The sequence below is a fragment of the Pelodiscus sinensis genome, chromosome 4 (assembly GCF_049634645.1).
Source record: "Pelodiscus sinensis isolate JC-2024 chromosome 4, ASM4963464v1, whole genome shotgun sequence".
NCBI classification, from domain to species: domain Eukaryota; kingdom Metazoa; phylum Chordata; order Testudines; family Trionychidae; genus Pelodiscus; species Pelodiscus sinensis.
In genome coordinates, this window is record NC_134714.1 from 69,228,017 (window position 1) to 69,255,122 (window position 27,106).

General features: G+C 46.6%; 1 protein-coding gene across 17 annotated transcripts in view; it reads right to left on the minus strand.

Annotated features, from left to right (window-relative positions):
- The window catches only part of SIPA1L1 (signal induced proliferation associated 1 like 1), a 350,322-nt gene extending 332,172 nt beyond the window's left edge, over window positions 1-18,150 (minus strand). For 15 of the 17 annotated variants that reach the window (XM_075927311.1, XM_075927307.1, XM_075927300.1 and 12 more), the window contains exons 1-2: window positions 18,016-18,150; window positions 17,021-17,083 (exon numbers count right to left, since the gene is read on the minus strand). The gene's annotated coding sequence lies outside the window, so the exon portion shown is untranslated. The remainder of the gene's footprint in view (window positions 1-17,020; window positions 17,084-18,015) is intronic. The other 2 variants (XM_075927299.1, XM_075927308.1) reach the window with 2 other exon arrangements.
- Window positions 18,151-27,106: the final 8,956 nt, after the last annotated feature.

Sequence of the window (27,106 nt, forward strand, 5' to 3'; positions counted from 1 at the left end):
TGCCCAAATAAATTCGTTAGTCTCTTAAGTGCCACAGGACTCCTCATAGTCTGTTTCAGGAAAAACCAAACACGACTCCTCATAAAATGGAAATGCTTTTTAGCTGATTTATCAGCAAAATGCATAAATCAATTACAGTTTCAACAGGAATACTCTGTATTGTACTGTGCTTATAATCACTTGATTTTAAAAATGTTAGCTTTCAATGGTGCTGTACTTTAGCTGCAAGCATGTGCATGTAACACCCACGTACTGTAGTAGAGCCAAGAGCTTTTTGTTGCCACCTGTAAAATATTGCTGAAATAATACTGCACTACATCAGAAACTCTACTCTTGCTCCATATAAAGAAAATAAATTGAGTACAGAAGATCACACAAAAACAAATATACCTTCATTATCCAGTGTTATAACTTTATATCTAGTACTCAAGATGAATATCTAATTCCCAGATCTATTTAAAATTACTGTAAATGAGAAACCATTAAACTGTGTTAGAATTCTTCAAACAGTACCTAGCATTTTTTGCACAAATGTACTACCATCACCGGGCTGCACCACTAGTGACAGCAATAGCTCCAGCATAATAAGTGCATTTCAGCCATTATGTCATCTAATCATACTAAGAAAAGGCCTATGTACAGCTATGGGTATAAAGGTTCTACTGTAAAAAGCCTTGTTATCTGGCATGTTTGGGGAATGAGAGGTGCCGGTAAGTAAAAAATTCCAGTTAATTATGAATTATACTTACCGCTAACAGTCCTGTGACATCAGCTCTCACTACTTTCCCCATAATTCCCCAGTTGTGCAAGTGGCTGCCATGGAGATTGGGGCAGAGCACAGGGCTGAGAGAGACTGCAGGACCCAGCCTGGATGCTCTGGCATACCAGGGAACATGGTGAACACCCCCAGCTGAACCAGAAAGGGGGTTCTGCAGGTAGCAATCTGGGCTACTCTGCTTCCTTTCCTCCTCCAAGCCACTGGGTAGAGTCCTGTAACTGCAGCAAACTAAGCAGGGGTGCCACCTCCCTGCCCTACACAACATTCCATTGGGAGGGGCTCATTCGATGCAGATACAAATATGGAATTTTAAAAATCAAACACAAAAATCTCTTCCAATTCTGCACAGGGTTATTTGCCTTCTTTGGGTGAACTCTTACTGATTCTGAGACAGATCCATCTTGCTTGTGCACTACAAAAATTTAAATATTATAAATAAGAACAGTCAACATACAACACCAAAGTGTAACTTTTATAGTGGTTATTTGTTCCATTTTGCATACATGATGGTCTGAAATGTTTGTTTTTCCAGTTTTCAGAGAATTCTATACCATATCAGCTGCTGAACAAGCTGAAGAGCACATTCACAATGCATGCACTCTTGTCTTTGACAGGAATAAACCTGCTAGCAGTCTGAGATAAATATCTCCTTGTAAATAATGGGACAGTGAAATTAAACACATTAAAAGAAAGGAATAGCTGTCCAATTACAGAACATTGCACAATGTCTTTTCAGATGCTTCTAGTGTGAATGCATTCACTTACAAATATTGGGGTTTGACCAAACTGGCAGTCAGCATTTAGTGGCTTTTTTTTTTATTTAGTTTCAGTTTATACTAAAGCTGTGCTCCTCACTAGGATACATTGAATTTTATCATACTACAGTTGCCAATTTATTAGTATACACTTGTTTTAATAGTCGTTTTAAGTTATCATGGTTTAAAAATCTTGACTAAATCAACATTTTCTTGAGTGATTAAATCCCTATAGCCATTTTACTGTCACAAACAGATAATTTCATTAGCATGCTGGAGGGAAAGAAAGGTTAGTCTCTTTTTCCTTAGTCTAGTGTTTTGACGGTTTTTTAAAATTCATGATTGTGTTACAAACAAACAAATCTAAGTAGGTGTAAAAGAAGACTGTTGAATTATCACAATTCACAGATGTGATTAACTCAAAAAATCAATTATGATTAAAGAAATTGTGATTAATTGCACTGTTCAACAATAGAAATGTATTAAATACTTTGTATGTGTTTCTATATTTCAAATATTTCATTTCTATTACACAGAAAAAATGTGCAATGCTCACACTATTACTATTTCTCATTTTATAGTGCAAATATTTGTATTTTGGTAAAGTAACAAAAATCTAGATATATTTTTACATGCCTGCAATCAAAAACAAAACAATGTAAAATTTTGAACCCTACAAATACACTCAGTCCTACTTCTTGTTCAGCCATTCACTAAGAGAAACAAGTTTGTTCACATTTACAGGCAATATTGCTGTCCGCTTATTTACAACGTTACCTGAAATGAAAATAGACATTCACATGGCACTTTTGTAGCCATAGGTGTAAGATATTTATGTGCCAAATACTCTAAACATTCTTATTCCCCTTCGTGCTTTGGCCGCCATTTTACAGGACATGCTTCCATGTTGATGATGCTCATTAAAATAATGCATTAATTAAATTTGTGACTAACTCCCTGGGAGAGAACTTTAGGTCTCCTGTTCTGTTTTACCCAAATACTGCCATATATTTCATGTTATAGCAGTCTTGGATGATGACCCTGCATATGTTCATTTTAAGAACACTTTCACTGCAGATTTGACAAAATGCAAAGAATGTAAGATTTCTAAAAATAGTTACAGCACACAACCTAATATTTCTGAAGTGTCATCAAGAATCTGAGAGGGGTGACACATGCTTCCAGAAGTCTTAAAAGAGTAGCACTCAAATATTGGAAAGTACAGAACCCAAGCCACACTAAAATAAATAAATAAATAAATCTACATTCTGTTGGTGGTCTAGGTTTAATGAGAAAAACCCATCAGCAGCATAGAGCGATATCCTCTGGAACCATAGTTGAAGCATGAAGGGACATGAATTTTTAGAGCATGGGGTCCCAAACTGGGGGGCATGAAGCAATTCCGGGAGCGGGGGGGGGGAGACACGGGACAACCCAACGCCCCCCCCATTCCATCCCCCCATGTTGTGCTGCTATTTTTGTTTTTTGGCCCGGTCAGTTCCTTTTTTTTTTTTTTGCTCACAAGTTTTGCTGCTATGGGGAGGGCATGAGGGTTTCTCAAAAATCAAAAAGGGGGCATGATGCTGAAAAGTTTGGGAACCACTGCTTTAGAGCATCTGGCAGGTAAGTATTTTGCAACGCCATCTACAAAAGTACTATGAGAATGCCAGTTCTCACTGTCAGGTGACATTGTAAACAAAGCGAGCAGCAGCATAGCGAGCAACAGCATCTCCTGCAAATTGTAACTAAACTTGATTGTCTGAGCAATTGGCTAAACAAAAATCAGGACAAAGTCAACTTTAAGCTCTAAAGTTTTACACTGGTTTATTTTTAGTACAGATTTTTTTAATATATATAAGTCTACATTTATAAGTTTGACTTTCACCAGTATGTATATTTTACAGCGTGTCTGTCTGCAAGACCGTTTGTTCAAGAACTCCTCCTAAACGGTAAGAGCTAGGTCCACCAAATTTGGTATGCAGCTTCCTCTTCTCCTAACTTAAAGCAGGGTCAGAGTTTGGTAGTACCAGGACAAACCGGAAGCCCGAGAAAAGAACTGTATTCCATAACATGCAAAGGGAGGGGTTGCTGTTCAGAAGAACACGATGAGAGTGGCCACTGGGGGGCAGCAAATCTGCAGGGGAAAGCTATCCTGCAAAGTGTCCACTAGGGGCAGCTATACCACCAAAGGAGTGGCCCGAGCTCTGTCATCTTGCCTGCCAGCACCTCTAATAAGTAGCCCCTCCAGGCCCAAACCTTTCTCCCTCTTTTTTTTTTTGGGGGGGGGGGGGGGGCGGCGTGCGCTCTTGCAGGCAGCAGGGGATTTGAGGGAGCAAAAATGCCCTTGCCAAATGGGGCTCCCACCCTGAACCTCCCCACATTCCCATGGCCCTGTCCTGACTCTTGCATGCCAGGTAAATCCACCAGTGATAAATAAATTTCATTACAGTACCTGTAATGGGGGAATTTGTATTTTGGGTTGTAACTGAAATTAATATATTTGAAAATGTAGAAAACATCCAAAATTCTATTAACAGCCTAATTAATTTTTAATCATGCAATTAATCATGATTTTTAATTGCTTGACAACCCTAATGTAAAGATTAAGGGTTTATCTACAAGAGTGTTATTCTGCAATAAATTAAGCTGTGAATTTACAGCAGAATAGCAATTCTACAATATCTTCTTGTGTGGACACTCTGGCTATAACTATGCAAGAGATCATGCAGCAGTACAGTTGCACTGAGAGCTCTCACATCAGGTTAATTAATCCACCATTGGTGACAGCTATGTCGGCAGGAGAAGCTCTACAGTCAACATAGCACTGTCCAAACTAGAGATGTAAAATCCCATTTAATTGGTTAAACATGATGCAAACAATGCGTTTCACCAATTAAAGAGGGTTGGCAGGGGGGCTGCTCCAGCCCAGCTGCTCCTGGCCCCCAAGCAGGGGGTAGGAGCCAGCATCCTTATGCAGGGTCCCAGAAGAGCAGGAAAAGCCCCACCACCACCACTACACTGCAGGCGGGAGGCTGCCCCCAGGTACTGGTTAACTGTTACTTGGTAATTATTACCCATTTAACCAGATACCCATTAATATCCCTAGTCCAAAACAGCATTTAGGTCAGTATAACTTATGACACTCAAGAAGATGGCTTATTCACACCCATGGAGAATTTAATTAATACTGACATAAGTGGTAGTTGTCTTTCAGGAATCAGAGTGCCCATTTCCAGGTTAGTTTAATCTAATTACAAACTGAGCTACCTGAAATAGAAAAAAAGACTAACTTCATCCTCAATAAGTGCATCCACATGGGGAGTTATTCCTTAACTATTTCAGTCAATTTCCCCATGTAAATAAGCCTTGATAAGGCCAAAAAAATAAAATCTTTTCATCTTAGGAAAAAACACTCAATACCATTTTCCCTTTAGTAAAGGTTGAACCTCCCTAAACCGGAACTCTCTGGTCCTACAACATCAACCACGGATGTTCCTGGAATAGAGAGTCCCAGTGGAAGGATAGCAACAGGAAACCTGTGAGCACTGAGAACCCAGCCACAGGAATCCAGTGGGGCTGGTGCAGAGTCAGGAACCTCAGTGGGACAGCACGCTGCAAGTGGGGTCAAGAGCCCAGTGCAACAGTGGGCTGCTGGTGGGGCTGGGAGCCCGGGAGGGCTGGAGGCAGGTGGAGATCCAGCAGCAAGGACAACAAGTGGGAGCTGGCAGCCCTGATGCGAGCCTAGCTGGCCAGTGGGAGTGAGGGGGAAAGCTAGGCTGTGGGGCCGGTGCCAGGAATGTTCTCCCCTGGTCTGGCAAAATCCCTCATTCGGGATTGATCCCACGTGTGTCAGGCCAGGGAGATCCAACCTGTATATATTTTAATAACTTCCTCTGGCTAATTAACAGGCATTTTTAAACAAAGAGATCACCTCTACTCTTTTCTGCATGCTATGGCAGTAAAGATGTAATGCTGACATTTTGACATCACCAGGGCTCGACAAATAATACAATCTACTCACTATGGGCGAGTAGATTGTAACCCCAAAGAGCCGGGTTTGGGCTATCTGTGCATGCGCAGATCACCGGACAGCATGGCTGGCAAGTGGAGCTTGCCGCGGTTCGGCGAGCCCTGGACATCACAATATCATTAGGCTGACCGTATGTCCCGTTTTTTCTGGGATTGTCCGGAATTTAAATGCTCTATCCCGGTGCCCCATCAAGTAATGAAATGTCCCAGAAAGCCCTGCTGGATATTTCACTACTTGATGGGACACAGGCGCAGTGCAGCAGCCTCCTCTCCTGCCCTCCCTCCCCCCGGCAGGGCATGTAGGGCAGCCAGGACAGCTTGTGGTGGTGCATGGCCCCTTCCTCTTCTCCTCCCCTCTTCCCCTCCCGCAGGACTCCTTCTGCCGCACGGGGTCCTGGCCCGGCTGCCCCACCTCCTCCGGGCTGCCTTAGAGCACTGGCAGGAGCCGCACAGTACCGGGTGCGGTGCACTCAGGCCTGGCACATGCCAGAACTGGAGCAGGGGCCACCTGTGGAGCTATTTTTAGTGCCACAGTCCGGGTCACCGCAGGCTGTCTGGCTCCAGATGGAATCAAGCAGCAGCCGCACTCCAGCTGGGGCAACCTCACTGGGACGCGCCTTGTGCAGCTGCCACTTGACTCCAGCTGGAGATGGGCAGCCTGCGGGTACTGGACTATAGCACTAAAAATAGCACCCTGGATGGTCCCAGCAAGTGGTCCTACCCCAGGAGCAGTTGGGGCCGGGGCTGCGGAGGCTTCTCGGCCAGACCACACCTTCCAGCCCTGCAAACTGGAAGGCAGAACATGAGGGAAGGGGCAGGGGGAAAACTAAGTGGAAGGGGGGGTGAAGAGAGGAAGGAACTTGTGCTCAGGGGAGGGAGGCAGGGCAGGAGAAGAAAGGGGAAGGCGCCAAGGAGCAGGGCAGAGGAGAGATAAATGCCAGGGGGCCAAGAGGAAACAATGAGGAAAAGGACAGGAGGAGGGAGGGGAGAGAAGGTGTCACAGAGTGGGAGAAGGAAGGGGACAAGGTGATTCTGGGAGAGGAAAGGGGAGGGACAATGGGGGCAAGAGGAAAGAAGAGGAGAGGGGAGGAGTGGGTGCCAGGAGAAGAGAGACTGAAAGGAGGGGTGGTCATGAGGAAGGCTGGTGATGGAACAAGTCGTGCGTGGGGCACAGAGGGACTTGAGGAGAACTGGGACAGAGGGTGGTGAGGGGGTGAGCACCAGGGAGAAAGCAGGCAAGGAGGACAGGAGCAGTGAGGGAAAGGGAAGGCCCCAGGAAGGTGCAGATGCCAGGGGATTGTGGGGGTGAAACAGAAGGGCAGACGAGAGAGGCAGGGCAGCTGGGTAGAGGGAGATGTTAGAGGGGATGGAGAGAGGTAGCTACAGATAATCAGAGTGGGGCTAGAGGAGGAGTGGGCATAGGGGGATTAGAAGGGCTGGTGCAGGGGAGGGGAGTGGAGCAGAGCAGGTCCCAGGAGGGCTGAGGGGAATGAGAAGGACAGAAGTCAAGAGAGCAGAGGAGGGTGAGGGCGGGGGGGGGGGGGGGGGAGTAAGCAGGCACCAGAAGAGCAGATGGGTCCAGGGGAGCATGGGAGACATGGCAGCAGAGGGAAAAGGGAGAGGTTAGTAAGATATTTATTAACAACTTGGGTGCTACAGTGGAAAACATCCAAACAAGCGCACAAGAACTCAATACCGGTACACAAAGACAAAATTCACTCTGCTCATGGGAGGAAAATCTTCCCCCAGCCTCTCCTCCTGAGTTAATGCAATGCAAGTTGGGTTAATGCACTTGCAGGATAATTGCATGGGAGGGTCGTGTGGGGACCAGACTCATCCCTATTGGTAGGATGACAGGGGAGGAGTTCTTAGAGGGGTCACATGACAGCCTTTACTTCTGGTCATGCGTCCAATTTGACCTTGGGATCACTACCTTCAGGGGTGGGACACCTTGTGTCAGGGGGCATGGCTAATAGGGGTTGGAGATGTGGCTAATGTGTCCCTAATTTTGGTTCAGAAAATATGGTCACCATAAGTATTGCCCATGGAAACAAACCTATGTCAAATACAGGCTGAGGGCTTCACTGCAGGAGGCAGCAGAAAGTCTAGTGGGACAGTTAGAAAGATTCAAATTATCATATTCAAATATGACCTTTTTCAGGAACCAGAGGTGGAGAAAACTGCAAAAACAAGTGACGGCCAAGTAAATTCCTTTTTGTATAAATATTTGCTTTCTTTCTCTGCCTTCACAAGTTTGCTTAAGCTTGTAAGTTTGTTCTCTAGGTTTCATTCTTTGTTCAGGTTGCTGAAAACAACAAACATTAATATAACGGTCTACTTCTTTTTAGAAGTAGACCATTATATTAATGTTTGTTGTTTTCAGCAACGTAATCAAGTCACCAAAATACGTACAACAAAATGTTTAGCCAACTTGAATATGGAAACTACAACAATACTGCCAATATGTAAAAAATACACTAATTAATGAATTCAAGAAGTTGTGAGGTTCTCTCCAAGTATGAGAATATTAAACACATACAATTTACAGAAGTATTCAGCCCTTCAGCGTAGACTAAAAGCTTAAAATGCAATTTAGTCTTTCAAAATTAGACATTTACTGTTAGAAGTCTGGACTGTATTCAGCAGAAACCTGGCAAGCCCTCTAACATTTACTCTGCAGAGTGCAGTATCCACTTACATGAGACATGTTCAAATATCTCCTTTGCTATACAGTTAAACTGTTCCATGCAATATCAGTTAATTAAAAAGAACAAAAGAGAAAGGGAAACAGACTCCAAATAGTGTTACTCCTTAACTGAGTAGCTCATTCATAAAATCTAAAGAATTCAGACTACCATTTCAGTAATGAAATGTTGTCTGGAACAATGACCAAAAGATATACTTACCTGTGAACAAATTAAAATAGTTTTCCTGTGAAGTGACAGGCTTAATTCTATGAATCTGTAAAGGTATCTATTTGTATTGAGACAATACCTCTCAAAAAAGTCTTTACTTGATTGGATTTACTTTTCCACATTTTCAAGGTATATAAATTATTATTTGCTGACCACTAATTTCTAAAGCTTCAGGGGGTAGCGGAATTAGTCTTAAACTTAAAACACAACAAATAGTCTGGTAGCACTTTAAAGACTAACATGTAGATTGTATCAAACTTTCATGGGCACAGCCCACTTCTTCAGATGACCAGAGTGTTGGATGTCCAGAACTAAAATAAATATTCTCTGTGTTGTAAAGAATGCTGATAAGGTGATACCTTAGGGTTTCTTTTTTTTTTTTTGCAAGAGTGTGGCATAATATCTGGCGGTTGTCTGTGGGATATGTAGATTGTAGTGGGTTTTTCACCTTTAGACACTTAGGACTAATTTCTAATCTATTTTTTTTAACTGATACATTACAAAGGTGAGACCTAGTGTAATACTGAAGTTTACCTTATTCTTCAACCACTAATTCTTCAGAAATTTGAGAGTTCACTTTATTGCACTGTTCAAAGATTGACATTAAAAAGACATGTCTAGTCACCTACAGAATTATAGAATCGTAGGGTTGGAAGAGACTTCAGGAGGTCATCAAGTCTAGCACCCTGCCCAAAGCAGGACCAATCTCAACTTACAGAAAACTGTGTAATTCCTAAGTGTCAGTGGATATTTAAAAAAAAAAAAAAAAAAAAAAAATCAGGCTGACAGAGGTCTGCAACCTCACAGCCAAAATTGGAGCATACAAGTGCCATCGATAACATGGCTGATAGCCCAAGCAAAAAAACAAAAAACAAAAACCAAACGGACACAACATGAAAAGAGTATAAAGCATTTTAGCTGAGCCACACAAAGTTTGCTACCGAGATGTTTTGGATTTTTTTAAAAGACTGCTATGAAATTCCTATAACTACCACTTCATGATTTAGGAGTTGCTTTTTTCATCATTTATCTGAACTGTGGTTTGGGCTAGCGATGTAAAAGCCACCCAAAACAGTTAATCGGTTAAATAATTTGTTTAACCGGTTAACCACACAGCCCATAACGCCCCCCACCCCACACACACACACACACACACTACTCGGGTCCTCTAGTTAACCAGTTACCCAGGAGGGATGTTAAATATTGGTTAATTGAAAAGTCGTGTAACCTCAAGAATTCTTATTGGTTAGTCGACTATTCTATTGTCCCCGGGGGCGTAGCCAGTAGGGCTCTGGCCACATTCCTGAGGAGCCTCCTGCCACTGCACAGTGATGCCTTTATATCAGAGGCAGCAGTGTAGGGTGCCAGGCAGGTGCTGGTCCGTGAGGGAAGCCAATCCACCTGTCGCCCAATGCTGCTACCTCTGATAAAGAGGTAGCAGTGCAGGGTGGCAGCAGCCCCTTTCTAAGGAGGGGGGGGGGGGGTTCCTGAACCTGGCATGAGCCAGAACTAAACTGGGATGCCTGCCCACCCAGCTCCTAATACACTTTAAATGCAGAGTTGCAGTAGGGGTAGGTCCCAACCCCATTGCAAGCCACTACTGGGCAATCTCCTAAACAATTTACTGGCAAGGGGAGGGAGTAAAATGCACGTTGTCTATAGCATTAACCTAAAACCTTTTGCTTATTGGTTAATCGACAACATTTTTACATACGTATTACCCGGTAAGCATGCTGGTAAGGTTAATGCTTGCCGAGTAACCAGCTAACCTTCCTAGGTTGGACCCACTAAATCACTGTCAAAAACACTCCGATCGACTCCAATACTCCACTGGTATAAGGCACGTAAGTTAAGCCAATATGATAGTTTCTCACATCAACACAATACTGTATAACCACAGGTAGTCAACCTAAGTTATATCAACTCCAGCTACATTATTCATGTAACTAGAGGTTCATAACTTTGGTTGACTTTAGCCCCGGGTTGGGCAATGATTTTTGATGGGAGCAGAAGAGGGGCAAGATTTTAGTAAGTGATCATGGGATGCACATTTCTGTGGAAGGGGTGCAGGGTCTGGGACAGAGGTTGGGTACAGAAGGGAGCTTAGGGTAGGGGACTGAGATGCAGAGAGGATTCTGGCCTGGAGGAGGGATTTTGGAGGGGATGCAGGGGATGGGGGGGAAGGGGAGAGTTGTGACCTGGGACAGGAGGGGAGGAGGGTTTGGGTTGTGACCTGGGGCAGGAGACTGGGTTGCGGGGTCCAGGAGGGGATATAGGTACAGGAGAGGATTCTGCCTTGGAGAAAGATTTAGGAAGGAGTGCAGAGTCTGGGAAGGAGAACCAGAGGCAGGCTCTGGCCGGGAGGCATATACCTAAGCTGCTCCTGGCAGCAGCACACTCAAGCAAGTCCCCCTCCAGTGGCTCCAAATCGCTGGCTAGCTGTGCATGTGGCTCTCTGCACTGCTGAGAGAGGAGGGAGGGAGTTACTGTCTCCCCCTGCCCCCAGAAAAATCTCTCAACTGCTATTGGGCAGAAACCAGCCAATGGGAGCTTACAAATCATGTTGCACTGCCTCTGCCCCCAGCAAAATCTTTCAGCTCCCATTGGCCAGTTTCTGGCCAATAGGAGTGGAGAGATTATGTTGGGGGCAAGAGGAGCACGCTGAAGCCTCTTTCTCCTTCTCCGCACTGCAAAGAGCAACAGAGAGCAGCAAACTGCTTTGAGCGGCACTGCTACCTGCCACATGGGCTTAGCAAAAGGCTTAGCAGGCTACATTGATCCCCATTTCTTGCCCACCTCCACTTTAGCCCATAGTTTACACCACCCCTTAAAAACAAGAACATTTTAATTTCAAAACCATAAAATTTTAAATTTTCAATACTAGGTCAAAACTAGGTAACTACTGGATGGAAGAGCTACTTTAAAAAAAAAAAGTTTGTCAAGAACATTTATCACCCCTTTGAATTCAAATATTAGCCGTATTTGGTTATGTAACCAAGTAAGTGACAAATGTAGATGGAGATATTTGCTTACTTTCCTGCCTGAAGAAAAGTTTCTATTAAAGCTAGTACTGTGATACTAACTAGGCAGTGACTATATGTTGCACTGAAACAGAATTCCTGATAAAGAAAGTTTGAAAGACAACTTTTCCTTATAAATGCCCTCAAATACTACTACAGTTTGTAGTTTATACCAAGAGAGAACAAAAGACCCCAACAAGAATAATAAACTGGTTTAAGAAAATGTTCTGAGACACAATAATATTTATATCGGTTATCAATATTTAAAAGACTTTCTCCAGTCTACTTATCTTGAAAAATCTAACATCCTTCAAATCACTCAAACAGTTCTTAACATAACTGAGGTAAATAGTATCCCCATTTTACAAATGAGAAAACTAAAAATATAGGATCATTCTGGACATAAAGTCACAGGAGTCTCTCAGAGATGGAGTTAAAACTTGGAATTCGTATCTCACAATCCTATGCACTAACCAAAAGGTCACACCATCTCCCAATAGCACTTAGTACTTTCAAAATATCACATGCTAATACTAATGTTATATTCTCTGTACTATAACAGACTTAAAATATTCTGTGCAGCTCTCAATTAGTATACATTTGTTTTCATATATTATACATATACTGTACACTATTTATCTCAACACAAAAATAATCCAGATAATCTATACATAAATAAGTTGTTTTACAGAACCTTGCATTTTCCAAGCCTATGTAAGTCTGTCAGTAATGAACAGCCGCATACAACTCTATGGCTGATATTTATTCTAGCATCTGAACCAGGCATTTAGGTTCCAAAAGTACTATGAATAGAAGCAGCTAGGATGAATTTTCATCTCTACTAACCAAACAAATCAGAGGTTTTTTCATCAATTTTTCAGGCCTCTTTGAAACTGCACTGAAAAGTATCCTCCATTAGTGATTATAAAAAACTCACCAGTTGCAGATATTTAATCACTTTGCTCTATTAAAATGAAGTTATCTTCAAGGAACATTCCCACAAAAACCCTCAGAACTACTACAATCACTTTACACTCAGTAAAACCAACTGATAGTAGATCCCAATCCAGAGTTTAAAAAATCCCAAATGTCTACATGCTACTTGTAAGCAGAAAAAAAAAAAAAAGGACCAAACTCGTAACTTTCTGTAGCATTTTAAGCTTGCATCTTAAAAATAACCAAGTATCTAGCCCTTATGTTATGAGGATACCCTTGTAAATGTAAACCAATACAGGATTCTCTTCCTGAACCCACAAAGGACCCCAGTGTCTCTGTAGCTACTCATAAGTTTCCCACAATGGATACGAAAATACAAGACTTTATCAAGAACCCATAGACAGAACTGGAACTGAAATGAATCATCTTAGTTTTACAAAGCAACTGATGAGAAAAAGCTAGAACCAGTCAAGAAAAAGCTAGAACCAGTCAGAGGCCTTAAATATCGCTACTTAAACTCATTGATAGTTAAAGCCCCATTGTCATTTTTGGTAGCACTCTCTAGCTATATTATTATTTACGCACTCAGCTAACAAGTGTATGGCAAAGTGTTCAAGCTCTGAAAATAGTTGGGTTCCCCCCCCCCCCCAATTAAAAACAAAAGACTCCATAACCTCTCACATCCCATAAGATAACACTTTAAACGAATTCAGCATAATGTCCAATTCTTTGATTATTAAGATTAACCTACTCAAAATTTCCCTTTTAGAGAGATCTATTTGAAGTCAAGCCACTGACTCATATCTCCCTGGAAACGTAAACAATAGAACAATTTAACATGTATTTTTTTCCCTGCTAACAAAAAAGATATTTAACATATGATTACCTTTAAAGGCAGAATACTGCATTGCTAAAGGAATAAAAGATTGGGATTCGCATTTCCTTTAACTGGAAGTACGTACAAGAAGCTTTACAGCTGGATCTCTTCAAACCTAGAAAAGAATGTGGGCAGTGTTCTGGATGGCAAGTAACTTGAAATCAATGGGAATCCATTTTTATACTAGGAACTATACAGAAACAGTAAAGCAATCTTCCTTCAGGAAGAGGAATTCTAGAACTGTAAAGCCTCCATCTGCCTTCCAATGCATAAAACTGGAAAAAAAGAACCACCTAAATACTGACTTCAAAGTAAATAAAACAAGGGCATAAAGGTACTATGGAACTATGATATAAAATGTTTAAAAAGTTAATCATGTGAACACGCAGACAGTAGCGACTGAGAAAAAAAAATGCAGAAATTTTAAAAATCAGGGAGATGTTGCAACAACCAAAAAAACCAAAATAAAATATTGTTTCCAAACAAACCAATGTGCAGGTACAATCAGAATAATTGTTAAAGCACTGAGAATATCAACATTGGAAAGCCAACCAATCTGTGTTTTGATGAGGGCAATGATCCAGCTGTTTCACATCACAGTGGAATACCCTGGATTTCCAATAAATATATCTCTAAGAGCTGAATCATTACTAAAACTTCATATTGAAGAGATTAAACTATTTATACAGAGAAAATTGTACTTTTTTCTTCTATACTATCAATACACTAACACAGAAAGATTGAATACAAAAATTAAATAGGCTTCAATTTCCCATATTACAGTAACTTCTGTGTTTTATAAGTGTCTTGTCCGTTTTTCACCTGGCTTTTGCAAAAATCTGATCTTCCTGAACCCAATACTCTTGCTAAGGAAAACAAAAACAAAAATTAAATAAATTGTTTTGGAAATAGAATCTGCAATTTTGCAAATAAAGGGCACAATGTAAGATATATAGTTGAGAAAGATTGAGACTAGAACATAAGTTACATTAGGATGCAACCAAAGTTTCTAAGATATACAGGTAAGGAAAAACCTTCCAGTCATTTTGAAGGCACAGGGAATGAAGGTAAGATTTATGGACACATGATCAAAATAGATTTAAAACAATAGATACAAAAATGCGAGTAGTAAAAAAGACATTTTCTAGACCAAGAGGGAGAAACAAAAACAAAAACAAGAACAGGAAAAAAAATTAACAAAGTGAAGACATGTGAAAACAGAAAGATCAAAGAATAGAGGTGCACAAATCCCAATTAAGATTTCATTTCAATTCTTTATTTTAGTTCTTTCCCTGATGGACTTCTTTATTCTTCTTGCAGATTCCTACATTCAAGTCATAATGACCCCATTTCTCTTTTCATCTTACAATATAAAAAGTTTGCTTACCCATAATTGTTAAACTTGTATTTCCATCTCAATTAGTAATATTAACTAAACACAAATTAGAAGCAATAGCACCTACTCAGCGCACCGTTGAGCAACTTGCAAGTGTATTTTCCTTAATCAACTGACCACGAGTAAGCCAGTTACACAGACAGCTTAAAAGTTTTTCTCTTCCTGATTATCCACTGTTACAGAGATGGTATTAATTATGCAAATAATATCTATCATGTAATTCAGACACTTCTACTTCCTGAAGTCTATCAGAGCTTTCATTACAAAAAACTAATTAAAAAGGAAATGTAATATGTTTTACAGTATAAGCAAAGAAATCCCAAATTCCCACATTGTGTTTCTGACTTGACTGGTATGAAATCTGATGGCCTGAGGCATGAAAGCCTTGACAGTGAAAACAATTTTTAAGCAAATTCTCTGAGACTTCTAATGCAAACTTTTTGCTTCATTATCTCCATTTTCCTTATCCTCCCCAAAGAAGGGGGGGAGGAATTAGTTTGGCTTAATGGCACCTTCCAAATAGAAAAAACAAAAGACCAAAACAAACAAAAAAAAACCACACTGGCCAATCTTCCCATCAAACAAGACTACAATTACTTACTTTCAAGCAACACTTATGCAGATTACAAGCAAATGTAACAGAAAAAAAATCTGTTTTCTCCTTTAAAAAATTACTTTATGACAAACTTTAGAAAGCTAACACAAATCCTGCATAGCATTCACAATGGTCAAGGGTCTGAGTCACAGTTTCACCATGAAAGAATTGCTTTCTAAAGGAAACACCAGTCTAAGTTCACACAGATCTATTGAATCTAATGTAATTCGACACTTTCAACCCTGAAAACAAATTCACATTGTATTATCATCTAAGGACCTAGCTCATAGATACACTTTAGGCCAGCATGTATTAAGAGATTCATTTAAAAAAAGCATTAATAAAATATTCAGTGTAGATACTATTTTAAAGAAATCTTGTGTGTAATATCGCTCACAGAAATGCCAACACGCATTTTAGAAAAAAATGCCTTCTCCTAAAAAGTCTCACACACTCGGTAGTCAAGGTTACACAAGGAGATTTTTCTTTAAGTTGGACAATTCCCTTTCCATATTGCTGCTTTATCAGAAATTAATAGGTGCATTCTTCATTAAATGAACATGCTCAGCCTTATAACTCATCAGCTTATGGATATATTTTATTTATGAAAAATACAGTGAGAAAAATCACTGTCACTATTTGAAAATATAAATTGAAAAAGGGTGAAGAATGAGGTTGACATCTGCTCCATCATCTTTTGTCTCTTTACCTGGTTTTCCTCAGACACAAAACACAGCAACTACCTTATACCATGAGATCCAGTTTAAAGCATTTCTAGTATTTCACTTCTCCAGACTTCAAGGGAGGAAATTAACCACGTCCAAATATTTCATTCCTCCACTCCCTTTCCAACAATATAAACATTTAGATTATCAGCACTGCCTTTAACTGAGCTAATAGTCATTACTGGGTGTCAAAACTGACTCAAAATAATTACAGCAAATCTGGCTATAATAAAGTGAATAAAAAATAAAAGCTACTTGTGCACTTACATGGAATCAAATAAATAACTCACTTCTGATAGTGCAAGGCTGGGGAATCTAAGGCCCAGGAACTGGATCCAGCCCCCAGCTTGCCTGGATCTGGCCCAAGGCTCAGACCTCCCCCCCCGCCCCCGCATTGGGGAGCCTGCACCAGCCCCACACCTTCACTACAGCTCCCCCTGCGGGGCTGGAGCACTGGCTACCCTCAAGGGCCAGAGTCAGGCAAGCCAGAGCCCAATCCAATCCACATGCTGCCACTCCTCCTCCCCACAGCCAGCACAGTGAAGTGCTGCCTGAAGGCTTTTTCCCCTACAAAATCTACTAGCCCAGCCCCCTTAGGTTCCCTTGTGCGATGGGAATGTGGGGGAGTGTCTTGCTGCTTCTCAGTTGAGGGCCATATCAGTAAGATGTTTGCTTTTGTTTTTGATTTTTCGCTTCTCAGTTGCATATGGCCCCCAACTGATTTTTCTGAGAGTCAGTGGCACCCGACCCAAAAAAGGTTCCCCATCCCTGTTATACTGGAAATAAGATTATATTCCTCTTGAATGAAGGAATGTCTCTGCAATCTGAAAATATCTGTAAATTGAAGAGATTTTGCTTTGTGTGTGCTTAATCTGTTTTATTGCTTTCATTAAATAATACATGCATTACTATAAGTAATGAGTATATTGCCTAAATCACAGTATCTTTTGTCATCTCAGAACAACCTGTGCCTTGGTTCACTTAAATAACTTACCCTCTTTTCTTTTTGCCCCTCCTTGGGATCATTTACAACCGTTCCCACTCCACATTCCCCTTCCTAAAGAGAAGACACATACACACAAAAGCCATCACTACTGCAACTCCTTCCATCACCACCAGCTCCCTCAATTTGTTCATAGGGGGAAAATACCATCCCGACTGGGGAAGAGTGGGCAGATAAGTCCATGTCAGTCTTTGCTGAAAGAGGAGGTATCCATGGAACAGCAGATGAAGGTGGAGGTTAGAAAACCCAAGTTAATATTGCTGCTTCTTCTGCCCTTGATTAAGCTGGGGGGCAGGGTGACTAAGTGGGAGGAATCCTTATATCCAGCCCCGTCTTTCCCCCGTCCTTCCGTTTAATCGGAAATCAGCTCCAGACAGGGCCCCAGGACTTTCTCCCCAGATTGTCTTGGGGCCGCTAAAGCCGAGGACGGAGGGAGGAAGAGAAAGAGAGATCTTCTCAGCACATAAAAATCAATCCATCTGCGCTCCGCGACTTCTCCCTCCTCCCCCCAAAAAATCTGGGGGCCGGTGAGAAAAAAGCCAACGAGTTGGGACACGGAGCGTGCTCTTCGCAGGGTCAGTGCCATGCAAGGCTCAAGGACTCCCCACAGATGCATGTCACAGTGTTGGGGGGTCAGGATCTTACTGACCCAGGAGCGGAGGAAGGAGATAAAAAGATTAAATTAAAGGTCTGGAAGGGGTCTCTCCTCGTGAATGGCCAGGTCTCTCCCTCCCCACCCGCTCACTATGGGCACTGCAGAGGAGGCGGGTTTCGATTGGGCTGGCAGGTCTCTCTGTCTCCTTGCGATCCGCTCCAGCCTCCATTCACTCTCCCCCAGGCTCGGGAAGGGGAAAACGGGCACCCCCTCCAGCTCGGGACGAGTCCCAGGCAAGAGCTCCCAAGCAAGGGGCAGAGAGACGAGGCGAGGGTCCTGGCGCCCCCCAAGACCAGCCGCGCTGCCTGCCCAGCTCCCGCACTGAACTCACCCAACAAAGTTGCTGCGGCTGCTGCAGAAACCTCCGAGCTGTGCTCCCTCCCCAGCGCCCGGGATGAGCTCACCGGCGCCGGCTCCGCCTTCAGCCAGAGGAGCTCTCGCGAGAGGGCTGAGGGGGAGGGAGAAGAAGAGCAGCCGCCCCTGAAGTTACTATAACAACGGCCAAGCGCTGGGCCTAGCGGGGCAGTTGCAGCCTGCGGCGCGGGGAGGGAGCACAGCGGGGAAGGTTTGCCCCTCCCCTTCGGCGCGAAAACTCCGCGCAGCAGGTGCCCCGAAGTAAAGCGAGGCCGCTCCGCAACCGCGGCCCTACAGTGCCGGGCTCTTGAGAGTCCGGATTTCGGGGGAGCGGACCGGTGCCAGGGCAGGGGACTTTCAGCAGCGAGTCAGCATGGAGGCTCGGGACTGGCACGGGACCCGGCCCGAGGATCGGTCACTGCTGCATCAGCCGGAATGTAGGTTTTGTTCCAAAAGAAAAAAAATCCTTGTAGGCGCTGCATCCTTCGGTAATAAGGTCACCGCCTTTGAAATGCAGCCACGCTCCCGCCAAGCAAGTCCCCTCTATCCGCAACTGCACGGCAACTCCGCACATCTCCCCCCCCAACACAACAGAGACTCTACAGAGCTACTGCACACAAGCCTGGTAATATCCCACCTCGCCTCACTCTTGCACACGCGTGGCGCACTCACCTGTTGGTGGGCAAACAGCTGGGGGTATTTCCAAAGGTTTCCAATTGTTACCACTTAAACTGCAGAATTTGGGGCACTGCAAGATATTTCGGGAGATACAAAGGTTTAACATTACATAGCCTAGTGTAATGTGATAATAATGCAAGTCTTTAGACCCCCCCCCCCCGTAAAAAATCTAGCAGATTATTTTTCTGATAACTGTGAAATTCATAGTAAGACTGCTTCTGAGGGGTAGTAGACTTAGTGGCTGTGTCTACACTGGGCCACTTATTCTGGAAAATCAGCCGCTTTTCCGGAATAAGCTGAGAGCTGTCTACACTGGCCCCTTGAATTTCTGGAAAAGCAACGACGCTCTACTGTACAAAATCAGCCGCTATTCCGGAAACCCTACGCAGTTCCCACTCGGGCATAAGTCCTTATTCTGGAAAAGCTTTTCCAGAAAAGGGCCAGTATAGACAGCTTTTCTGGAAAAGCAGAAGAAACGGAAAAAAGCGGTTTGGACGCCGCGAGACCCCGTAGGAGCCCCGGACTTCCTGCTAACCCGAGCTCTTAAAGAGCTCAGAGGCTGCTGGGCGCCCGTGGCAGGAGCCTGCCGGAGAGCGTGCAGCTTGAGCTCTGCCACGTGCCGCTGTGCTGCCCAACAGCCACCTCTGAGCCCAGCATGGCAGCCCCAGGTGGTGAGCCACCTGCACCTGCAGGGGAGGAAGCCCCCAGGGGCCGGAAACGCCGGGCCCCATCCTGGACTCCCAGGGAGCTGGAGACCCTCCTGGACCTCTGGCAGAAGGAGGAGGGTCTCCACAACCTGCAGTCCCGCCGCCGCAAGGCAGACTTGTACACGCGGCTGGCGCAGAACCTGGCGCAGCAGGGACACCCCAGCCGCAACTGCGAGCAGGTGCGGTTCAAAGTAAAATAGCTGCGGCTGGGGTATGTGCGGGCCACCGACAGAAGGGGGGCAGGACCCGATGCCTGCCCCTACTACGACCGGCTCCATGCTTTTCTGGGCCAGCCAGCCCCGGAAGCCCCAGCTGTCCCTGTGGACACCTGCCAGTGCCCCCCCCATCAACCGTCCCACCGTGCCAGGGGAGGGAGAAGACCGCGCCAGGCGTCTGGCGGTGAGGAGGCGAGCGTTGCCACCTCCCAGCAGGCCCCCTCCAGCAGCTCCTCCGAGGCTGAGGCCGGGGAGGAACCCATGGGTGAGTTTGTGCAGTTTGCACTCCCAACAGGCCGGGGGCAGAGGGTGGGGGGGGCAGGTGCCCGGAGGGAGGAGGGGGAGAGCATGTCACTCAGGCCACGTGAGCTGCACACTGCGTAGCATGAGGCAGCAAGCAGCACGTGCAACCACGTGCAGCCTGGTGACCGAGCAGCACGTGGCCATGGCAGGCAGCTGCAGGGCACGCCTGGGACCATGCTGCTCACACACATTCGGCGGGACCAGGGGAAAGGGTGGATGCTGGCTGGAACCGGCCAGGGCCCCAGGGACTCAGCCCAGAGTCCGCAGCTCTGCCAAGGGTGCAGCACGGAGAACGGCACACTGTCCCATGCCTCGCTGTGAGGCACAGCCAGCTGCTATTGGGTACACCGCAGCGTCACGGTCCTGTGACCGTGGACCCCCACCGAGCCCCTCGCCTGCTCCCGGTGCCTTGGCTGCCTCCCCAAGGGAAGTCCCCACTGTGGCCACACATGTCCCTGGGCTACCGGGCTTGCGGGAGGGATAGTGGGAGGGGGAAGGGCCCCTGAGTGTTGCTGCACGGATGGAACATCCCCCCACCCAGTCACTCTTCTGGTTCCGTCCAGGAGATATCTCACGCGAGGGGATCTGAGAACCCAGACCGCCTCTGCCAGATGTGCTCCCAGGCACTGCGTGGAGATGCATCTCGCTCCCTGTCTAACACCAGTGATTAGCCCAAAGCTTTTCACAGTCTCCACTGGCAGGGAGTTCCACAAGTGAACGCAGCACAAGCACCCTCCCACCCTCCACGGGGCCAGGATACATACCGGTGCTTACAGTACTGGAGGGGGAACCCTACTCCAGGGGCGGTCCTCCTTGCAAACATACAACACGGGGGCAGGAGGGGAACCGAGTGGGCCCAAGCCACACAACTGTGGGGTCACCTGGGCTCAGGGGTGGAGGGCATGCGGTGTGGGGACAGTGGACGGCCTGCCTGACTGACCCATCCTTTCTTCTCTTCCCTGCAGCAGGACCCAGCACCAGACCCTCCACTGCGGCAGCAGCGGCACCCCAGCAGGCCAATCCCGGAGGCACAGGCTCCGCCAGAGGGACCAGCTGCTTCGCCGGCACGTCAACGCCGTGGAGGCAATCCAGGCCTCCATCGCGGAGCGGGTGCAGGGGGACCTGCAGTGGCGGCAGGACGGCTGGGCTGCCTTCCTGGACGAATGCCAAGGGATGCGCACCACAATGGACACGCTGACGGCACATATTGTACATGCGATTCACTATGGCATGGGCAGAGCCCAGGCCCCCGCCATCCCTCCCGTAGCACAGCACATGACCCCTCCCATCCCAGCTCCTGCCCCTGTTCCTGCCCCTGCCCCTCCTCCTATCCCAGCTCCTGCCCCTGCCCCTGGCCACCTCCGCGTGCAGCCTGCCCCGACGCAGTCTGCCCAGCGTGGGCAGGCTGGCCCCCGGAGGAGCGCTTGCAGGGGCCGCCCGTCCCAGTAACTGCCCCCCCTTCCTGTCCCAGTTGAAGGTTCCCCCCCCCCCCCCCCCCGCTTGTAAATAAACAGTTCTCTATTTTGCTGTTCATTCCTGTGTTGGGTATTGTGTAACTCTAGATAGTGTACGAAATGATGTGAGATGCCAAGTAGCCACTTAAATTTAACATGGTGGCAAACTGTGGAGAACGAAATCTGTACTCTATCACGGGGGGGCGAGGGGGGGGGGCCTTCGTAAGTGGTCAGTAGTTTGTGGCGTAGAAATAAATGCTGACACTTTTCAGTAAAATGTAAACCACAAACTATATTTACATAGATAACAAACTAGCAAGAACGGTTACAAGATGCACACAACAGATAATTAAACATAGTCTAGGCGCAGGGAGGACAATTGTGGTGTTGCTGGCCACCTCAATCCTTTGGTCCTTCCGGGCCTCAGGAGAGGAACAGCCAGCAGATCCCTCGACGGAAGATGACGGCGAAGCTGGCCACCTCAATCCTTTGGTCCTTCCAGGCCTCAGGAGAGGAACAGCCAGGAGATCCCTCGACGGAAGATGACTGGAAGCAGGTACGCTGACTTCAGCCTTCCGCACGAACCCCACATTCTCATGGCTGTTCTTTGGGACAGGCGATGGTGGCCTAAACCCTAGCCTAAGCTAAAAAGAAAAACCCTAACTAAGCCCGACGCACCCGACGAACAGACTCGATGACGGCCGGCATGCTTTGACCCGACGCTTTACAATTAGGGGGGAGGTAAGGGGAGGGGGTGGGGAAGGGTAGGGGACGGGCGGGAGTAGTCTGGGGAGACCCAGGCGACCCTACTACGGGGCTTGGGCAAACATGTCCACCAGGGCCTCTCTGATGCACACCGCATCCTGGTGCGCCTGGCGGATGGCAGCTGTGTCGGGCTGTTCCAAGGTCTGTGCCTCGGCTGCCATCCATGCAGGGAGGAAGGCCTCCCCACTGCGCTCCACAATGTTGTGGAGCATGCAGCACGCGGCCAGGTCCTCTGTTGCATTCTGCTCAACCATCTCGAGACGGGTGAGCAAGCAACGGAAGCGGGCCTTTAAACGTCCAAAGGCCAGCTCCACTAGGTTTCGGGCCCGGTTGAGGCGGTCGTTGAACCGGGCCCGGTTCTGGTCCGGCTGCCCCGTGTAGGGCCGCATTAGCCAGGGCATCAGGGGGTAGGCCGTGTCCCCGACGACGCAGATGGGCATAGGCACATCCCCGACAGTCAAGTCCCGCCGGAGGAAGTAGGTGCCCGCCTCCAACCTGCAATACAGTCCAGAGTTCCGGAGGATGCGGGCGTCGTGTGCCCAGCCGGACCAGCCCCCGTAAATGTCCACGAAGCGGCCCCGGTGGTCCACGAGGGCCTGCAGAACGATGGAGCAGTACCCCTTTCGGTTCATGAAATGGGCTGCTCGATGCTCCGGTGCCCGGATGGGGATGTGGGTGGCGTCCAGGGCTCCCCCCGCAGTTGGGGAACCCGAGGGCAGTGAAGCCGGCCATGGTATCATCCACGTCGCGCAGGCAGATGATTCGTGGGAGCAGGACGTTGTTGATGGCGTGGACGACCTGCAGAAGGGTGCAGAGAAACACAAGGGAACACATCACATATGGCAGGGGTGAGTGTGCGCTCCCTTGGGGCCCCCCCCTTGATTCCCTCTGTCCTCTCTCTCACACACACACACCAGGGCCCCCCTCGCCGCACGCTCCCCCCCCCACCGGGCCTGTGCAAGGGAGGGGCAGCCCAAACCCCTGGGCTACCCAGCCGGGAGTCTTGGCTGTCCCTGGGCCTGGAGTGCAGCACCCTCCCCCATCCCACTCCCCCTGGGACTTACCTCCACGACGATCACTCCGACGGTTGATCTTCCCACCCCAAACTGCTGGGCCACTGAGCGGAAGCCGTCCGGTGTGGCCAGCTTCCAGAGTGCGATGGCGACCCTCTTCTTCACGGGGATGGGTGCCCGCAGCCGGGTGGTGGCTCTCTGCAGCGCGGGGGTGAGCCAGGTGCACAGCTGCAGGAAGGTCCGCTTTCTCATTTGGAAATTCCGGATCCACTGGTGGTCGTCCCATAGTCCGAGGACCACCCAGTCCCACCAGTCGGTGCTGCTCTCCATACTCCAGACGGGCCGGTCTATGGTCGGCTGCTGATGCCACACGGTTGCCAGGGCCTCCCTGGTGAGCGAGTCCAAGGCGATCTCTGCCTCCTGGTCCATGAACAGCATGGCACCGGCCTGCAGCAGGAGCCACAGCCACCTGTACAGCCCCAACAGGGGCCCGACCAGACACATGGCCACCCGTGGCTCCATAGCAGACAGAGCAGGGCAGAAAAAAAAAACTCGCAGGCAAAAGCAGTTGGCGGCCAAAGGGTGGTGTCCCCAAAAGACAGAGGGCAACCACAGACCCTGCAAAGGGTGTCAGTCCCTGGCAGAGGCCCCAAGACACGGGAGCAGGAGACCAACAGCTGCCCGGCGAGACCCCTTTAACCACGTGTCTGAACGGCGCTCTGGCCCCGCCCCCGGAAAGGTCTGGTGGCCTTTGCCCTCTTCAAAATGGCTCCGGGCTTCTGCTTTTCCGGAAAAGCGTGCCGCCAATGTAGATGCGCTTTTCCGGAAAAGCGCTTCGTTACGACGACAACTCTGGGGCCAATGTAGACGCTCCTTTTCCGGAAAAACTGAAAACGGAATAGTATTCCGTTTTAAGCAGTTCCGGAAAAAGGTGCCAGTGTAGACGTAGCCAGTCTGAACAGGATAAACTTAAAATACAACAAATAGTCTGGTAGCACTTCAAAGACTAACAAAACAGGTAGATGGTATCATGAACTTTCATGGGCACAGCCCACTTCTTCAGATGACGGGACCTTTAAAAAACTTGCTGCCTGTCTACACTGTCCGTGAGTTCTTGCACAAGAACACTGACGTTCTAATGTAAGAAATCAGTGCTTCTTGCACAAGAACTATGACGCTCCCGCTCAGGAATAAGCCTTCTTGTGCAAGAGGCCAGTGTAGACAGGCAACCTGAATTTCTTGCGCAAGAAAGCCCGATGGTTAAAATGGCCATTGGAGCTTTCTTGCGCAAGAGAGCGTCTACACTGGCACGGATGCTTTTGCGCAAAAGCACATCCCTTGCGCAAAAGCACATGTCAGTGTAGACGCTCTCTTGCGCAAATACTCTAACACAGAAACTCTTGTGTTAAAGAGTATTTGCGCAAAAACTTGCCAATGTAGACGTAGCCACTGTGTCTAATGATTCCAGAACATCTTTGTTTCTCAGCCATTCATTTTCCTTGAAAACTCATTTAAAGGAATACTTGCCCTGTACTTATGTTTTCCATTTTTGTTTTGAAGTACAAAAATCATTTTTTGTGAGTCTTTTTTCAATTCATACATTTTCACTCTTTTTGTGGAAAGGAATGAGCATATGGCTAAGAGCATGTCTATGTGGAGAAATTGACCAAAATGCTAATATCTTCCTGTGTGGACATGCTAATATAGAATACAAGTAGTTTTATTCCAAAATAATTACCCAGTTTTAGAAGCCACTACTTATTTCAGAAAAAAGTAACTTTTATTCCATAGTAAAAGGTTCATACATGAAGCTATTGCAGAATAGCTTATTCCACAGTAGCTGTTCAAGACACTTTCTCCTGGAAAGAAGCCCTAAGAAATGGAAACTTTTGTATGTCATTCCTTCTGTTACTGACTTGCTCTGTAGCTTTATGCAAGTCCGTTAATCTGGAATTACTTTTCTTCTCTAGAAAAAGAGGATAATGATACATACTTGGTCACATCACAGGGGTCTTACGAGGATTGATTAATTAACATTCATGCAGTACCTTGGAGGCATGCAATGTTATGTATGTAGTATTATTGTTCTGACCAGCTCTATTTGGAAACTAGAGTCCCAAGCCAACTACCTCAAAAGACTGGAAAATTTGAATCAGGATCTGAACTTTGCGGCTCTGCTTCCAATAGAACATATTTTTAACTGATGAATATCAGTGTGCTCACCATTGTACAGAACGTAGTATTTTTCTTGCCCCAAGGAGGAAAAAAACAATATACATTGGATATAAAATGCACCAGTTGACTGGAGAATGGATTTAACACAGAGACAGCCAGATAGAACCCTTAATTAATAATCTTCAGGAAATGATACAAGGCTCATCTTTTCACTCTATTCTTCTGAGAGATTGTATTATGTAGGAACAGTTTTCTTGTCATGCCTTTAGAACAGCTGTTAGAGAGTTCTTGACATTGGGATAGATTCAGTAATTTACACACCTGTGTCAGCTAAACTCACTACTCCAAAAGGGGAATTTATCCTGGCAGGACGTAGACAGTGTTTCACTTGCAATCCTCCCTTGCAGCTTTCCTCTGGGGGAGCAGCTTTAACTCAATATCTACTGAAGCTTCACAGAGATAAAGTATAAAATGATTACACTGTCCAACTGCACTGGCTACACCATCTTTGCAGCCAGCATTGCCTGCTTTTTGAGCACCACAAGCCTATGTTTGCAAGGGAGGTTTAGGTTGGACATTAGGAAAAACTTCCTAACTATCAGGGTGGTTAAACACTGGAATAAATTGTCTAAGGAAGTTTTGGAATCTCCATCTTAGAGATATTTAAGAGCAGGTTGGATAGACATCTATCAGGGATGGTCTAGACCAGAGTTGGGCAATGATTTTTGACTGGGGCCGCTTCAAAAGGTGTGGGGCCAGGACGTTTCCCTGCCCACAGACCCTGATTGGTCTGTGGGTCAGGGAGCATGTGAAGTCTTTGCCTCTACCTCTCTGAGAGAACCGTCAGCTGTTCTGAACAGCTGGTGATTCCCTGTAGGTGCCCATGCCCTTGGCAGTGGGAGGAGATTTCGCATGCTCCCCCCTCCACCCTCAGGTCAATCAGAGCCTGGGGGCAGGAGAAGCATGCAATGTCTGCCCCCATCCTGCAAGAGAGCACTGTGCTTAGAGTTACCTACCAGCTGAGCAGGACAATCAGGGCTTGGGGGTGCACAAAGTCTCATCTCTCCCTGCCCTCATCCTGCAAGGAGTGCCACGCACCCCTTGCAGAGTAGGGACAGAGCAGGAGGAGACTTTGCATGCTTCCCCCCACCCCAGGCCCTGAATACCCTGGAGGTAAGGGGAACGCAAAGTCTCTCACTCCCTGCCCTCCGGCCCACGGCTCTTAGAGTCAACCACCAGGGTTGACTCTAAGTGCTGCACGCTCCTCCGTCCCTAGGTCCTGATTGTCCTGGGGGCGGGGGAGCAGCAGGCCCTTTTGCCCAACCCTGATCTAGACTGTGCTTGGTCCTGCTGTGAGGGCAGGGGACTGGACTCGATGACTTCTTGAGGTCTCCTCCAGTTCTATGTTTCTATGTCCTCCCCAATACAAGGGAGCTTGCAACCATTTTGCATAGCAACCTTGTCCATAGTCTGCACCAGAAGTGGGCAATAAACAGCCCACGGGTGGGACATGGTTTGCCAGGGTTAGCTCCTGGCAGGCCTTCCGATGCTTTATTTACTCACACATCTATAGGTACAACCGCTTTCAGCTCCACTTGACTGCAGATCACCAGTGGGAGCTGCAAAAAGCAGTGTTCCAGTTCAGACCATGTTTCGCAGCTCCTATTGACAGGAAATGGCGATCCGCAACCAATTGGAGCTGCAAGCAGCCATACCTGGGGATAGGCAGGTAAATAAAGTGTCTGGCAACCCTGGGGG